The 17859-nt window shown below is 45.1% G+C and overlaps 1 protein-coding gene across 1 annotated transcript in view; it reads right to left on the bottom strand.

Moving 5' to 3' along the window:
• The window catches only part of LCP1 (lymphocyte cytosolic protein 1), a 50461-nt gene extending 34759 nt beyond the window's left edge, over positions 1-15702 (bottom strand). Inside the window, exon 1 of the mRNA XM_018908661.3 lies at positions 15596-15702. The gene's annotated coding sequence lies outside the window, so the exon portion shown is untranslated. The remainder of the gene's footprint in view (positions 1-15595) is intronic.
• Between the last annotated feature and the right edge of the window lie 2157 nt (positions 15703-17859).

Genomic DNA, 17859 nt, shown 5'->3' with positions numbered 1-17859 from the left:
GATCTAATTCCCACTACAGTCTGATGCTATCTGAGTTGCACCTTTATGTTGTGTGACTCTGTCCTTGTTCCTATGAAAGTCAGTGACACTTGCTGAACCATGAGTGATTTGGGCACTGAACTGCCTCTGAACATGGACCCTGAGAACCTCAAAGCTGTTGAAAGGTAAATGGGTTTCTGTGAAGCAGGAGTCATTACTCTGATGGCATGTGCTCGGGTGCCAGTTGGTAATCTGACCACTGCTGGGTCTGAGTTAGCAGTGTATCCTGAAATGCCACCCGTGATCTCTGCAGGGAGAATACTACAGATGGGGCTTTGCAGAATGCAGGTGAAACTCAGACCTTTTACACTGTATTCCTCCTGCATTATATATGCCAGATAAAGCCTTGAGAATGCAAAGCAATGCCGGGTGATCCCACTGAACCTGTCACAACAGGGATACTGGGGTCTGTTGGGGGTGGAATCATGATATGAAATATCTCTTGGTGCAACAGGAGCTTCTTATTCTTTGTCTAAATCTGTTCATGCAGGAAGGAGTGGGGTGGGGTGAGAGGGAGAGGGAGAGGGAGAGGGAGAGGGAGAGGGAGAGGGAGAGGGAGAGGGAGAGGGAGAGGGAGAGGGAGAGGGAGAGGGAGAGGGAGAGGGAGAGGGAGAGGAAGAGGGAGAGGGAGAGGAAGAGGGAGAGGGATGGCCCATGCCATGCACACAGGCGTGAATGAAGGGAAGCCTGTGCTTTGTAAATTTGTAAATCAAGATGAGCCACAAAAATCAAATAAGACATGAGTAGACTGTTTTCACAAAGGAGAAGGCCACTTGTATCTAGGGGATACAACCTACAACCTTCCAGCCCAGGCAGATTCACACTCCCCAAAACCTGGGTTCAGGAGGGTTCCAATAGAACAGTCCCCAATGGCAAAGGAGGAGACAGGGCAACATCTGATTGCTGGTCTTGGAGCAGGTTGTCCCCTCAGCAGAAGTAGCCAAAGATCCCTGTGAAACAAAAAGCAGGCAGCTCTTGAAGCCAGGGATGAGCTTTGAGCAGTTGGATTTGTTACCAAATTCCCCAAGTCATTTGTTACAAAGAGATCTTTGGCACTGAAGTGGCTGAAAACTGAAAGTTTTCCTTGTGGCTCAGTCTCAGGCCCTTGCAGAGAGCTCAGTCTTACTTAAAAGTCATAAGGCACAAGATTAATTTCCTGCAAGCAGTCTGAACTTTGAAGGAGAGGCATTTAAGCAAGTGAAAAATGAAATGGCAGGGGGAAAACACCCTGCAAAATAAAAGCAATGGTAAATAAATAACAGGAAAGTGTACACCCCACTTCAAGTTTAATAGGCTACACCCAGGCATGAATTATTGATCCAAACCATCCATTTGCTGCAAAGGGGAGTAGTAGTGAAATATTAATAACAGGGCATGAGCTAATCTTAGGTTTTTCTTGGTGAGAGAGTGACAAGAAGAGGTTGGAGAAGCCTGGCCACTGTCAGCTCCCAGGTTTGGGTGCAGTGGGAGAAGGGCACACCTCCGAGGCTCTCCCAGGAAAGCGTGCCAGTCCCACCCTTCCAGCAGAGACTGGCAGTGACTCTTCAGCTGATAAACCCATTCCCAGATGGAGATGGGTCTAGAAGGGTCATTCATGGAGGCTATTGCAACAATACTTTCTATCCTGTTTTGGTAGCCCTACAAAAGAAAACCAGTGTTTTGGTTAGAGCCTAACTCAGATCAATGTGTTGCCTAGTTTTCCTGGGTTTCTTTCAGGAAATAATTTGACTTTGTGATGGAAGGAAATACATAAAAAGTGACTTTTTGGTGGGTCAGCTGGCCAGAGGCTTACAGGAGTAAAAAAGCATGAGAAACAGATAGGACAAAAGAATGTTTTATTTTTAATTACACTTGTTATGGCAGTTATTTTTGCAAAACTGTGAGGAAACAAAGTAATGATTTTTTGAGAATCTGATTTGGCAGAAGCTGACTCATGGTTAACCAACCTTCTCATGTACTTTCAGCCTCAATCTCACTCAGTTTTTGGTGAGGGAACCACCATCTGTTTTGACAGAGCAGCAGAATGGGCTTTCCCAGGGCCCCTGCCCTGCACGGGGTGGCTGTCACAGCCAAGACAAAGCTGTTCTGCTGCAAACTCAGGCACTGCCAGCCCACTGCTAGAATTTCAAGTACCTGTCTTCTGCTGCAAGCCATGGCAGGAGAAAAAAACCACTATGATTATAAATTACACTGTTCTCCTGAACAGCAGGCAGCTTTTTGCAAAGAAAGAATAATTCAATTTCCTTTGGATCCAGATGAAAAATTGCACACAAATACCTGTAGGACTGAAGAGAATGTCATGTGCACATGAGTTCACTTGCATGTGTCTCCTTGAACACTCTGTCATTATGTTCTGACTTTATGGGACTTCAAAGCTTAGAAATTTTACATCCTAGGCTGTCTGCTCTGTGTTTATCTTAGTTTTCTTCTATTTCTTCTCAGCTTTTAAAAAAACTATATTCTTGTATATCTTCCTCTTTCTTTGGCATGTTTCCCTTTATTATCTCATTTTTCCTTTACACATTTTCTCTTTTTTTTTTTTCCTCTGCTTTTCCATCTGCCTCTGGTCATTTCCTCACTCCTACCCTGGCAGTTTCTGCTTGCTTGCTGTCAAGCTTTGAGGCCAGCATTCCTCATAAAATTTGTGACTGTGCTGAGAATTTCTTTTTCTTATTTGCAGCTTCTCACATGCAAGCCTAAGTTTTGCACTGGAATTGCTGCCCAGAAACACTTACAAGTTATTAGTTCCCTGTCAGGAGGGGAAATTTTGCATAACACAGAAGGAACTTGCTGGGTTTCTACAGCACATCTGAAAAAAAATATTTCCCCCTGCATGGCCAAACCAAAGGGGTTTTGTTTCCAGCCTTGCCATGGTTGTGTTTGCAGAGCCAGTCCTGCTTCTGGAGCTGCATCAGCTGCATCAGGGGGACCTGCCATCCTCCTGCAGTGAAGGGTGAAAGCCAGCCCTAGGTTGTCCATGCCCTGTGCTGGGTGTCAGCCTTTTGCTCAGAAGGAGCATGCCCTGCATCTACTGAAGCTGCAGGAAGACAAAAAAAAAAAAAAAAAAAAAAAAAAAAAAAAAAAAAAAAAAAAAAAACCAACCTTTTTTTTTTTTTTTTTTTTTTTTTTAAAAAAAAAGGGTCTTCTCTAGTGGAGGCATCATATGGGAATCAAACACAGGAGGGATCTGTCTACAACCATCTGAAAGGGGGCTGTAGCCAGGCTGGGGACAATCTCTTCTCCCAAGTAACAAGTGACAGGACAAGAGTAAGTGGCCTCAGGTTGTGCCAGGGGTGGTTTATTTTAGTATTAGGAAAAAATCTCTTCCCTTGGCAGGAACAGGCTGCCTAAGGAAGTGGTTGACTCTCCATCCCTGGAGGTATTTAAAAGATGTGTAGATGTGGCACTCAGGGCAGTGGTTTAATTGTGGACTTGACAGTGCTTGCTTTACCACTGAACTTAATCTTAAGGGTCTTTTCCAATTTGTTATTCTATTTTTCTGTGACCTGAGGTCAGGCTTTTCACAAAGGCCCTGAATCCAACAAACTCTTACCTGTAACATCTCTAGTTTTGTAAAGGAATGTGAACAAATCTAGTCCTCATAATGTTTTTACTTAGTGATTAACTAGACTTCCGAGTCAGAGCTCATATTTGGGATTTACCTCTTCCATGTAAATTAAAAAAAAAAAGGGGGGGGGAAGGCTTTAGAAGGGGGAAATGCTGCTCTAGCATTGAGAAACACTGATTATAGCTGACACAAAAAAACTCAGTTATGATTCCTTTATATTCTCAGTATCAGCATTGATTATCTCAAGCAAGCAAAAAGAAGCTTCTCCTTGATTTTTCGGTTTGTTCTTTTAAAATTGATCTTCATGGCCAAACACCTTCCTCTCCAACTGGTCAGCATTGATATTTCTTGGAAGATCCACTGAGATAAGGCTGGAAGAGATGTGAAGACAAAATCCCTGCAAGGCAGCTGAAGGGTATCCCCCAAAGGCATGCTCCTCTTCTCAAAGTGCCTCTCTCTGGAGCAGCAGCCAGGCTTTGGCAGCAATGGTGGCCAAGACACAACCGAGCAAAAACTTGAGGCAGCCTGAACAAGTTTTAACAAACAACATATTTAGCACCTGGCTAAGAATATAGTCAGGAAGACCCTTGATATTGGGATAGTTGTTAAGTTGGAAATCCTGTTGCCATCTTATTGCAGGGGCTCCATGCTGTTGTCTCCTTATTGCAAAAGTCTCATACCTTCTTGGTGTTTCTCCTGGGCAGCTCCTCAGAGCACTGAGTCCTTCCTCACAAAGTAGCCAACTGACTCCAGTTCCCTTCTCAAGGAGCCACCCCACTCTTTTATAGCACTTTTCTTCTCACTGGTTACAGCTGTGGCTTGTTAAAGTCAGGCCTGTTCCTTATCTTTGATAATTGACCCAGCTGCAACTCCGTAGGGGTACTATTACTTTCCACACTATCTTTATTTTCTTATATTCTATCCCCCTACAAAATCCTGCAAGAAGTCACATGTTACAAAAGAGAAGACCAGACTTGAATTTTGCTCACTGCAGAAGTGAAAGATTTTTGAGGGAGCACAGAGAGCTGGAGATCCACCACTCGACACCAGGTACCATGGTGAGCTGTCAGACACGTGTCAGGTGCATGAGTCTGATCCCAGAGATGCTGCTTGTGTTGCTCCCTGTGGGTATCATCCAGGAGCTGCCTGAGTAGAGCATCCAGAGCAAATCCACAGACAAGCAAAGGAGTTCCTTGTTTCTGCATCCTCACTTACCTGCTCCATTTTCTGGGCTGCTGTGGCCAATGCACACTGAAAGCTAATGAGGCAAAGACATCAGGTGTGTTTTTAAATGTCAGAAGACTCAAAAGAGCCCCTAAAGGACTGCTCTTGAAAAAGAGAACAAAACTTTAGCTGGAATGATACCTCAAAGACAAACTAGAAACAAGCATTAATTGCTCTTTTGACAAAGTGTTCAAGAGGCACAGGGGGAACTGAAATGTTAAACAATTCAGTAGCAAACAAAAACTCCTGTATTGATCCTTGTGTGTGTGTGGTGTCAGAAACTTAGAAACCAAGGCCTTCCAGGAGAAAAGCTCTGTGCTATCCAAGTGACACACACAGTGATCACTTTCCCCTCTTTTGCTGTCACAAAGCATGGAAAAAACCCCAAACTATTCCAGTGAGCTGCCCAAAAATCCCCTGTATAAACAGCTCAAGAAGCAAGGCACAGACCATGGCATCTCTGCAGGACACCCCAAGCCATCAGTGAAATCCACTTTCCCAGGCACTCACTGACCAGAAGGGAACAGGTGCACACAGCCCATCTCCTAAACCAAAACCCCAAAAGGGACAGTGTCACTGTCCCCACTTGGCTTTGCTGCTCAGTTCCCATTCCTCGTGGTACAGCTGAGCAAGTGAGCAGGGTGGCTTTGGAGATGAGCTCAGGCAGATCTGTTTAGCCCCTTCCTGGATATTTATCTGTGCCTCATGCAATGAATGGCAAACTCCATCAACTCTGAGCTCAGCTGTTCCCAAAGAGTCGAGATTCAGACCCCTGGACACACTGAGGATGAAGGAAATCTCTGCAGATGATACCACTGGCCAATGTGATCTGCAAGTGGACAACTGAGGCATGGTCACCATCCCTGCCCCTGGCCAGGCAGCTGGGGCTGTGCCAAGGGCAAGATATGGGTGTGCAGGGAGCCTGGGGCTGGGATTGCCCCAGTCCCATTCTGCTGGCCATGTTCCCACTGACGCAGCTGCCATAGGCAACATGCACAGACTGGCTGAGGAGTCCACCCCAAAACTTGGGACCAGGCATGGAAGCCACGCTGCTGCTTGAGGGTGAGAATGGCCCCAGCCACTGTGAAGTGCTGGCCATTCTCCCTGGCCAGCACATCAAGCATAGAGGAATGTGTAATGCAGCTGAAAACTTTTTTCCAGAATGCTCCTGGGTGCTCACATTTTCCTTCACATCTTTCTGTCTTCTCTTTTCCTGTAGCTGATTTCTACAAAAGACCCTGGAGACTCCAGGCACTGTGGTTCCAGGAACTGAAGAAAGGCAGAGGAGAAGAAAGATAGGTTTCCCAAAGGTCTTGCACTCTGCCAGATGACAGACAGAAGCAGGTAAGAGAAACCAGACATAACAGACAGACAGAAGAATGGTTTGCTCTGCCATCATTCAGAGAGTTGCAAAGCATGGGGGAAAAGGAAGGAGCATCCTTACTTTTTATTTTAGTCCACTTTGTTAGCCAGGGCTAAAGGTCAGACACACAGGAGGGGTGAATTGAGATAAAAGAGTAGCACAAATCATCAAATAGCTCAAGGGAAAGAGGCTTCAGTGTCAAGAGTGGCAGGAGCAGTCTGCCTGATGGTTAAACGTGCTTTTTCTTTTTTAATGCTCCTTCAGGCATTTCTGTGTCCTTGGCCACCTGCTCAGTTATGAGTTTCACGTGAGCAGCGATGAGTTTCTGACAGGACAGGAACTCTAAATCCTTTTCTAAGCATTACTCTGGAAGGTGTCTAAGGTTTAGGTTTACCTAGGTATGTTCTTCAGCTCTTCACAGCATTACATATTACATGAGTGAGTAGCTGTGTAATGAAACATCCATTTTAGCTGTCAGAAGCACTGGACAGAAACACCAAACTATAGCAGGGCCACCAAAGATCTCACATTGAAGAAGATCCCACCAATTTGTCTGGTTCCTCTCTCTCCTCTCGCAATTGCAACAGGAAGAGGAAGAAAAACTGGGGTCTGGCTCTGATGGCTTGCAACAATCCCCCCCCCCCCCCATCTCTTCCTGACTCCTTCCCCAGAGAAGTAAGACCCACCAGACTCCTGAGCAGCACACTGACCCTGTAATGCATCCCCAGCTGCACGGGACACACTCTGGCTTGAAAATCCCACTTAAACAAGAGGGTTTGCAGGTGCCTTTGCAAAGACTAGATTTAGGTTTTGTTTGCATTTCCACAGTAGTCTCAGCTGTATGTTGCAAACTCTGTTTCCTCCATTGCTGAGGAGCTGTTGGTTTTGATTGTAAAAGTGGGATTTCAGCACCGTGGGCATTCTCTGCTTAAAGCCCAGGGATGCCTTTGCCAAGTTAATTTCTGGACACAGCACTGTGGGAACAGCAGGCACAAGAATCATGATGCTACAGCTACCCAGTGCCCAAGGGTGTCTTCCTCCAGTGAGTGCAAGAGATGCAAACTCATGAATGAGAAAGAAATTATTGTGCATTTACTGAGATCCCCTGCACCAGCTGCTCTGCAGCCTTGCATCAAAACTTCATTATTGGCTTCTCTGGGTCTGGATTGAAGGCACTTGAGATGGTAGTTCATATTCAGACTCAGGTGTTTATTATTTCTTATCAGTAAAACAGTCTCACAACCATGAGTTTGGCAGCTTTTCATAGGAAGGCACAAAATGGCTCACAATCTCTTGTTCCAAGGTCTTTTAAGACTAAACTATCCAATTAAGAGCTGACACCTGGTTTATTTTCCCTTTTAACCCAATAACTGATCCCACAGAGCCCGCAATGTGGATTTTCTGCCCAATTACAAAATGCCACCCAAGCCCATGAAGAAGAAGGAAGAAGAAGCAGGAAGAAGAAACCCAGGATGACACCCTGTGCCCTCCCCCTTGCTTCCATCCACAACATACTAAAAATCCCAAAACCTAAATTTCTCACCAAGTGACACACCTACACTACTCTCTATAATCTACTCACACTTCTGTGGGTTCTAGTCTATCTTGAAGTCTAGGAAATTTCTCCATGAATGAGGGTCAAAGTCAGTGCTCCCCTGGGGGTCAGGACACCCCAGAGCAGACAGAGAAATATTCCTAGTGCTCTGGGTTTCACACTTCATGGCCTCCCTTCCCAGCACAAGATACCTGCATTCTCAAACCCCAGCTTTTACCAAAGGACATCTTTTCAGCAGGTCTTCTACCTGCCTTTGCAAAATAAGATGGCATTTAAGCAAAGGCCGTGTGCTTGTGGTTTGCATCAGAAGAAGCACCAAGGGAGGTGACACTCCCCCTCTACTCCACTTATGAGACCCCTACCTGTGCTGCTTCAGCTCTGGAGCTGGGACCCCTACATTAGGACATGAACCTGCAGGAACAAATCCAGAGGAGGGCCACACAGAAGATCAGAGGTCTGGAGCACCTCTCCTATGAAGAATTGGGTTTGTTCAGCCTGGAGAAGAGAAGGCTCCAGGAATACTTTCTAGCAGCCTCCCAGCACTTAAAGGGACCTACAAGACAGCTGGGGAAGAAATTTTCACAAGGGCATGCTTTAAGATGAAAGAGGATGGGTTTAGAGTAGATATTAGGGAGAGTTTAATTACTGTGAGGGTGGTGTGACCCTGGCACAAGGTGCCCAGAGAAGTTGTGGATGCCCCATGCCTGGAAATTTTCAAGGCCAGGTTGGATGGGGCTCTGAGCAACCTGGTCTAGTGGAAGGTGTCCCTGCCCATGCTAGGGAGGTTGGTACTAGGTGATGATTAAATGTTTGTTCCAATCCAAAGTATTCCATGGTTCTGCCCAAAATTTCTGGGACAATGCCACTGCACAGATTCTGTGCACCTGGGCCAACACAAGAGAGCCCACACATCCCACCACAAGTCTCTGAGGAAGGATAAGAGGATAAATACAAGGCAGATACATGGTGGTCAGCTGCTAGGATTTCTGGTTACCATTGGTTGCAAAGACCCATTTAAATATGTGCATGTAGACAATGAAGGCACAGTAGTGCAGAAATTCTGAAATTCTGAGAAAAATCTGAGTTTGCTTAAAGAAGCTAGCTCAACTGAGCTGCCGCCAACTCATATATTCTACTGCTCCCATTCAGAAAAAAAAAATAATTTAAAAATAAAAGAGAGACACATTTCTGAAACATTTGTCCAAAAGAGACCTTTCACTGTTTGAAACAGAGGCCTGACTCTAACTATTGGTTGTTGTTCCTCTTCTGACCTTCTGCCTGTCTATCTTGGGCACGTAATTCTGAAAGGGGATGTTGACAAAGTCTGGACTCTGGGATTTAAGAACTGCACACACAGGCAAATACTGGGGCACTCACAACTTTGCAGCAAGCAAGGGTTATCTGACAACCAGTGTAAAATGACAGCCTTCACCTAAGGGCTGCTTTTGAATTTGCTTGAAAAGTTGATTTCTCATCTAAGTGTGTAGCATTCACACAAAATTACTGGGGCTCATTGGCATATCACAATATTAAGACTGCACTGCCTTTTTAACTGAATGAATGCCCAAAATGAAAAGAAGGAAGGAGAAGGATGCTATTTGTTTTAAAAAGTGTGATTCATATTAACAAATATTTTGATTCCTTCTGATAGTAGAAGCCAGAAATAAAAGGTGTCATCTATCCTGTAGGTCTAAGGGATCTCCGGTAAGGACATTTTCTCTCTAGAATTGACTATAAATCTCTTCCTCATTTTCTGGGAAGTATCTCTCCTTTGCTATCTCTTTATGACCTAGCAATCTCTCTGAGGCAAACAGGCAATGTAAGAATTGTGTTTGCAATATAAGAATAAAGAAACTGATAACTGCCTCATCGTGTAAAGCACTTTCCATCATCAAGAAGCAAACTGTGCAAAATAGTATTTATCTCTTGCAGGAATTTTTAAATTATTCATCCCAAATGCCCTGTGCATACTGACACCTCAATACTACCCAAACCCCAGGCTTCCTACTGACACACACATTCAAAGGCAGTTTCTTTTTAAATAAAAGCTTTTTAAAGGTTGATGATGGTTATGAGACACATTCTTTCACGAGCATGGGAGACCTTCAGTGGGCATCAGCCTCTCCTCATCAGGAAGGGAGCAGCATGGTGGTTCTCTTTCTGCCTCATTTCCCCCTGGCATGGTCTATCCATGTGATTCCATGTTATTACTGCAACACTTCCTAGGCAGCAGGAGTTGTTCTGCCTAGCCTTACAGCAGAGCATTCAGTGAGGACTCCTCCTGATGAGCTGGGTCCAAGACAAGAGCTGTTTGGGAAAGTAGGTGGTTTTTTTAAGAACACATAAACTACTTCATTTTCATTCATAGGGTAAAAAAAATGAACTGATGTTGCTGCTCATTGCATGTCCCTGCTCCCACGTCCTGTGTTAATCACAGTTCTAACTTTGCTCATTAGAGCCAAGCTGACCAAGACACTGACATGCAAACAACCTCAGTGTGACTGCAAAATGTAACCCAAGCCATGTTCCTTTGCTGCTTTCTTTAACCCTGGCTGAACTGAAATTCTAGAATTCCTGGATGTCTCAAACAGGTAATCTGAAATCTAAGTTTTCCTTTAAAAACTCTGACCTGGGTACAGATAAAGAAATGGAAGAGTGAGCTCATGACACCCACCTGTATAAAAAGACAGCACACCTATGGGGAGGGCAAGGAGAGAAAAAACCATCCCTTTACAGAATGTCATGCAAACAAGGACTGTATAGAAAACAACAGGGCAAAAATGATAGAAGAGTTTGCTGATGCATAATACAGATGCTTCTGAATTTAAAGATTGAATAAAAGATGTTTAATTAAAAGAGATTTTGACTTATGACATAAATAGTTTAGTTTTTTGTAAATGCAAAGGAGAATTTATCTGTGATATATATTGAAATTTCATCTTTGGAGTTCTTCCAATAAGCAAAAGAAAAATTACATTGACAACTTCCTAAAGTGAATCATTCAGGAATTTTCCTATATAAAAATCAGAGAACGTTCTCATGTTTCTTCACAAAATCATGAAACACAGAAGTTACTTCTAAAGATACTATTTTAAGATATGTTTTCAGTGATTCAACTTGAAACTTCTGCTTAAGAGCAGACACTGGGTTTTGTTTCCTTGCTACCTAAAATGATGACCATATAAAACTATTAGAACAACAACAACAACAAAAAAAAGGCAGTAACTGGCTTCTTTTTGAGATTTTTTTTCCTGCTCTATTCCTCTTTTACCCAGCACACTGGCTCCCTTTTACTAGTACACACAAGAAAATGAAACTTTTTGGGGTTTTTTATCTGCCCTGAGAGGGACAGGCAATTCAATCCCAACAAGGCAAGGAGCATTTGTAAAAAGTTAACAAAACTGCTTTCATTTCAAGGTTAGGCAACATAACAGCACGGTGACAGGAACTATAATGAGGAAAGAAATTCCACTATTATAAGAAATATGGCTATTTCTGTCTAGAGGAACAAACACATTTTGTAAAGTACTCAGGTCTTGGAAACAAATAATTTTACCACTGCATTTACGGTGCTTTAACTTTGGGAAAATCAATTCCAGAATGACGCTGACCTCCTTTTCCAAAAGCTTTTGGACTTGCTGATTAAAATGTGATGTAAATGTTAAATGTGCTGCCACATAATTCTCCCCAAATATTTTGATACTTGAGTTTTAACCACGCTTTTCCATCTTGTGGTACACAGTTGAGAAGAAAAGACTGTGTATATGTAGGTGGGATGGAAACTTTGGAGCTCATCTACCCAAACCTCATACTCAGTGGGTCACATTAAAATTCAATTCTACAAGGAAGGAAACTTTTCTGATGTAAATGCATGCTTACTTAGCTCATTCCTATCAGTGCTCCCAGTTAAAATAGTCCACTTTCTGCAGGAAAGGGCTTGCAAGAGCAAAATGAGATGTGCTGGCCTTCTTCTGAGATTTTCTTTAAAGAAAAAGCCCTGCAAACAACTTCAGTGGCTTCCTGAAACAGCAGAAGTCAAGGGTACACAGTCACAATCTAATAAAGGACTACTAGTGCTAAAATGTCACAACAGGAAAGGAAGAGTAAATATTGAAGGGTCAATAATGAAAACCAACACAGACACATCAATTTTAAACTAGGCAAATACGTTAAATATTGATTCAGAGCAAAACCCTAGGGGGAAAAAAAGTAGAAGGATGTTCACAATAGAAACTGATTAAATATGGCTAAAACAGATTAAAATACAAAACTGGGGTTTATTTGAAATGCTGATTAAGTGGGCTGTTTTCTTCCCATAAGAAGTAAATGGACTAGAGGTCTTCTTGTAAGTGAGAAGGAAATGAACGCACTGCAAATACTCAGAGTCACCAGGTTACAAGGTAAGGGAGAAAGAAAAAGAGGAAGCCTGCAGGCTGCAGATGTGCACATCAGGGCTATTCCCCATTCCACTCAGGCTTTAAGGGAGGCCATGCAGTGAGACCAACATCAGGGCTCTTGGCTGGGTGAGAGGTTCTGCCTACAGCAGCACAGGGAGAGCCTGGTAAAAGCAAAATACTGAGAGAAAAGAAGTATGTTTTCTTTGCAGAGTCCACCATCAATTTAGAAATCCATCCTTTGAGTCCAGATTGTAATGCTGTTACCTATTTGTGAATCTTCCAGTCAAGTGCTCCCTGTTTTGCCAATGCTGAAGGTCAGCAGGAAGACCAGCAGCATGGCCCTAGATTCTGGGGGAAATTCATTCCATTTTGGTAACCCACACTGTCAAATGGTACTTATTTCATCCATCCCTCAAAACTGAAACATGGATTCTCTAATGACAAGGAAGAGACTATAGTTTTGGATGAATGATTGCATTTTCCTGAGAAAAACCTGCTGGTTATCTATAAAATAAATAAATAAAGAAATAAATCTGATTCTTTAGCAGTAGTACAGGTTACACATGTGCCTGTGGAGAAAAAAAAGACATTTTGCTCTGAGCTTCTCCTTTTGATCTCCAAGCATGTGCTCCCACAAAACCCTGTCCATGTTCCTTGTCACTGCTTATTTTGTTGAATTTCAATGGATGATCAGAGGGCAAGCATTTTCTGAGGATTTATTTTTTATCAAGGGCCACCTGAAGCGTGCGTTGCACATGGGAAAATTCAGGAATTGCAGGTCCATCATGGGCTGTGAGAAAGCATTAATGGCCAGGAAACCCTGCCTGCCACAGTAGTGTGGTGAAGGAAGTCTCATCTGAGTTTCCTCTTGTTGTCTAGCTCAGGAATATCCTGTACAGCACACTCTGGTGCTGGACTGCTCCTACTGCTGATCTTCTCATTCACAGTTACTGCATCTCACCAATTGTTACAGGAATGCTTTGGAAGTAGCAATGCTGATGGCAGCAGCAGCATCCCACCAGTTACCCAAGAGAGCGCTCCAGTGGAGATCAATGACAGAGACTGCTGGGGACCAGGCCACAGACCCTCCCATGTGCCTTGTCACACCAGACTCCTGCTGAGATGGCAGTGCCATTGTCCACCTGCTGTCATGGCCCCTGCCATCACTGTGGGAAGGGTCTGCAAGAGAAAGTGGAAGAGGGCTCCTTTCCCACCAGGGAAAACTCACACAAACCTTTGAGTGAGCTGGGGGTTTAAGCACAGCTCTTGAAATTACCTTTTATGCTGAAACAAAAAAAGACAGGCTTTGATCCTGCAGACACAAAGGCCACCTTATTCCTCTCATCTGAAAGGAGAATAAAAACAATCCCACAGTAGCCTTGAAATGTGTGGCCAGAAATCCATATAAGAACAAAATTTCATCCTCCTTATAAAATACAGGATGCAAAAGTTCCTCAGGAAGGGAAGCCTAAGTCATTCTCCTGCATTTGATTCTACATTTACCTGCAAGGGAAGTCTGCAACCCAGTATTTCACTGTCAATGGCAGGAACACATGCAAAATGTTTCATTAGGAGAATTCTGGGACCCTTTGGGTATCCTCCTGGACTTCCTGAGGCTGCCATCTTCAGTGCATGCAGCTATATCTGAGCAGCACACTCAGGAGTGTGCCTGGGCTCCCAGGTTTGGATGCTCACCCCAAGGCAGACATGAACACCCCAATTCCACCTCCCTGAGACAGGGCTGCCAGGGTGGTGACACGTGAGGTGTCACCCCAGCCCCAAGCACCACACAGGGGAGGGGCAGCTCCATGGTGCAGACACCAGCATTGCCACTCCTGCCCAAAAGAGCTCACAGCCCAGCAGGGGAGAGCCCCTGGTTCCAAGTGCCACACAGATAATGTGCTGGATTTGTTTGTGGTGGCGTTTTCCTTTCAACTTTGCAGTGCTAAGCACAAAAGCCAATGATGAAATAAATCACTCGGGCACTGTATTGATCCTTGAATGATGATTACATAAAGAAAAATGTAAATGCTTTAGTGTATTAAATAATCCCTCTCTGGTACCTATTATGCATGTTGCAGCCATGCCTTTAATTTCATTTACGCAGACTCTTTGGAGAAAAGACATCCAAATTTTCCCCTCAGCCTATTCCACTCACTTTATGCAGTGGAATACGTGCAAAGGAAGGAGAGAAGCAGAGGAAAGAGGGAAATTGATTGCTGCCAGCCTGGTAGGGAAACGCTAACCTTGCAGGCAGGAGACAAACAGCAGAGTCATCTGCAACATGCAAACCAGCTTCTTCATCTCCATAGCGAGGCACGGGAAGTGCCCTTCAGAAATTTTCAAAACTATTACAGCTATAAAGCTGTTGTCTTTAGTGGGACCCATTGGACACAAGTGAATTTAAAAAATAAATACTAAGATTAAATGTATGAGCCAAGCATTCTTTGACAGAGAAAACTGTAGTGGGTGGTCAATGTTCACAGAACACAGATGCAGACTACCCAGCAGTCCCTAAATGCGACCTCAAGAGAACATGTTCAGTTATCAGAGATGCTAAAACTGCCTCCACTTCAGTATCCCACCCTCACCCCTGCCCTCTCCTGTGTCTCTGCCCTATCCTGCATTTGTCAGTCAGCCTCAAGAGACTTTGTACCCAGCTAAAATTTCTATTACACCGTATCAAATGGGACTTGCTTGAATCAGGACTGCGGTGCCGGGCGCATTTCTCAAAGTAATTACATAGCCGAGATTAATTTGAAAAGGTTTGGCTCAGCTCGACCTGGTTCGCACGAAGAAGCACCAGCTCTACACCTGCTACCCCATCCAGCTCCGTCCGCGGCACCGCCGTGCTGGGGCACAGCGTGGCACCGACAGCAGAGCCCCGCTTCCCCCGCTCCCCGCAGCCGGCAGGGTCATGCCGGGATGCCCGCACCGCTCCCCGCAGCCGGCCGGTCCATCCCGGGATGCCCGCACCGCTCCCCGCAGCCGGCCGGTCCATCCCGGGATGCCCGCACCGCTCCCCGCAGCAGGCAGGTCCATCCCGGGATGCCCGCACCGCTCCCCGCAGCAGGCAGGTCCATCCCGGGATGCCCGCACCGCTCCCCGCAGCAGGCAGGGTCATCCCAGGACTCCCGCACCGCTCCCCGCAGCCGGCAGGTCCATCCCGGGATGCCCGCACCGCTCCCCGCAGCAGGCAGGTCCATCACGGAACTCCCGCACCGCCCCCCGGTCCCCACGGCGCCCCCCCGCCCGCCGCTCCCCCAAAGAGCGGTAACTGCTCCCGGAGGAGTCCGCGTCATAGCAACTTTAATTTTAATCCTTTCTTCGTAAGCACCGAGGGGGACATAATAATAATAATAATAATAGCAATAATAACAATAAAACAATAACAAGGACCACCATCACCACCTGCTCCATCCAGAAGCACGATTACAGAGGATAGTTACCAGCGAGGAGCGGCGCAGCAACAGGCGATGCCGGGCCGGGGGGCGGGCGCGCTCCCGCAGCCGCAGCCCCTCCGCCCGCTCCCACCGGCGCCGCCGCCCGTGCCCCGCCCAGGCCCTGCGGACACGCCCCGGACACGCCCCTGGCACCGGGAGCGTCCCCAAGGCCAGCCCGGCGTGTGACACTGGCCGTCGCTGCGTTGCTCGGTGAAGCACGCCGCTGAAGGGTGCCTCTGTAGGGGGTTCTGCTCTAAGCTGGTACACAGAGCAGGCGCTTTCTCCTCATCCGTGTTAGCCCGGTTTTGGCACTGCGCTGCAGAAAGTTCCTGGTGCTTCTGCATGGTTAGAGTAGAATACGGCTGTAACCAGATTTCTCGTGATGCACATATGGTGGTTTTTCCCCTTTCTTCAGATCTTGACATTGCTGTTTTCCCAGAGTAAGGAGCAAACCTGCAGGGTTCATGACAGGCACATCCTCCCTTTGCTCCTGCATCCTTCACCATGCTCTGTTCCCTCAGTACCAGTTTTCTGCTCTCCCTCCTTTAGCACTGATGAGTCTCGGTGGCTCAGGAGCCTGGACACTGCACCTACAGCAGTGACTACAGATGTACTAGTGTGGCACCAAGGCCCTGGGTTCAACCCCTGTATGGGCCCCTTCCAACTTAGAATATTCTGTGATTCTCTGATGTGCTTTTATCCTTTCCATCTCTAGCAGCTTGAACACCTCTCTTTTCTTCCCTGCCAGAAGCACTAGGGTTTCTTGTCTATGTTGCGTTTCCTCCACTCCCCCCACCGACCCTCCTGTTTTCTTGTCATCAACCTCTGTAACTTCAGATTTCCTCTTATGTTTTCACCTCCTTCCCTGTCTCTGAGCTGTGCTGTGTGCATTCCCCTTCCATCCTAAGACCTCATTTCTTTTCCAGTCTGTTCTTACTCCTGGAATATTGCAGGCAGTGCTCCTCAGGGCATTGATAACTTAACCAATTCTGCAGTCACTTCTCACCATCCTTGATCTGTCAGCCAGTTTCCACAGAGGTTACCTATAAATGAGAGAAAGCAAGCTCACTTTTCTTTAGATGTGTGCCCTAGTGGGGTTTGCACTCTATGTCTTGGTTTTTATCAGGGTTGGAAGGAGGCCCAGAGGTTGCCCAGAAGGTTGTGGGGTCTCCAACCTTGCTTACAGATCAGAGTAAGCTGCTCAGAGCTCATAGTTAACCCTGCTGTGAGCAGGAGCTTGGACTAGAGACCTCCCGAGCTATCTTCCAAGCTGAAATACTCCCAGTGCCATATCCGTGTGGCAGGTGCCAGAAATGTTATCCTGAAGAGGAAAAGACTGGAATGCTATCTGCATCAAGTACAAACATAATTATTGAGTGTTTTGCTCCTGTTCCTCAAATTCAACTTCTTTGGCTCTCGAAGAGGTCTTGCATTGGGAGAGGGAAGAAAGTTATTATTTTTATTGGGTTGTTTGGTGTTGGTTTTGGTTTTTAATATTATATATTCTTCCTCCTGTGCCTCCAGTCTATTGCAAGGGTACTGTCCCCAGCTTCTGGTTAACACCAGGAACCATTTTTGTGTCATTGAACCGCATCTTATTGCAATGTTTGTCCATATATTCAAGCCCAGCAGGGCTATAATTGAACTCCAGGCTTCCTTTTTAAACTTCCCCCATTTCTTCCTTTCCCAGCTCCTTGTTTAATGCCATTCAAGCCCAATAGCTAAGTGTCAAGTCTGAACTCGTTATTCACTTTGGAGCTGTCTTTTTTCTTTTTATCACAGTATTTGTTTTTCTTTCCATCACAGTTTTATATAATGCTGCATTTGATTTAAGTTAATGTTGTCCACGTGCAAAATTGTACTGAAAGTTTTAAGTTTACCTATTTTCAAATAAAATTACTGGGGAAAAAAATTGCCTAGAGGTGTCCTTGCTTCTAGGTGTATGTGACAGTTTTCTTAATCTTTGTAAATCTTTCTGTAAGCCATTAGCTTCCTGATGGCACTTTCGGTTTCTCTTCAAAGTCACCTTCATCAGTGCTCTCTCTTCTGTGTTTTCCTTCTGATTTCCAGTTCTTTAGGACTGAGTCTTTATACTCTATGATGTCTAAGATGTTTTCAGGTCTACAGGAAAAAAAAATATATAACCAACACATTCTGCAATTTAGGATATAGATAATCTTGAAAATTACAGTGACTCAGAGATTTGCTAAAATTGGCTACTAATAAGAGTATCTCTGAAACCAAATCAGAGATTCTTTGATTGAAATTAG

Source organism: Serinus canaria, chromosome 1 (genome assembly GCF_022539315.1).
Source record: "Serinus canaria isolate serCan28SL12 chromosome 1, serCan2020, whole genome shotgun sequence".
Lineage (NCBI taxonomy): Eukaryota > Metazoa > Chordata > Aves > Passeriformes > Fringillidae > Serinus > Serinus canaria.
Note: the sequence above shows the minus strand (reverse complement) of the source record. Positions and strands in the feature narration are given on the sequence as shown.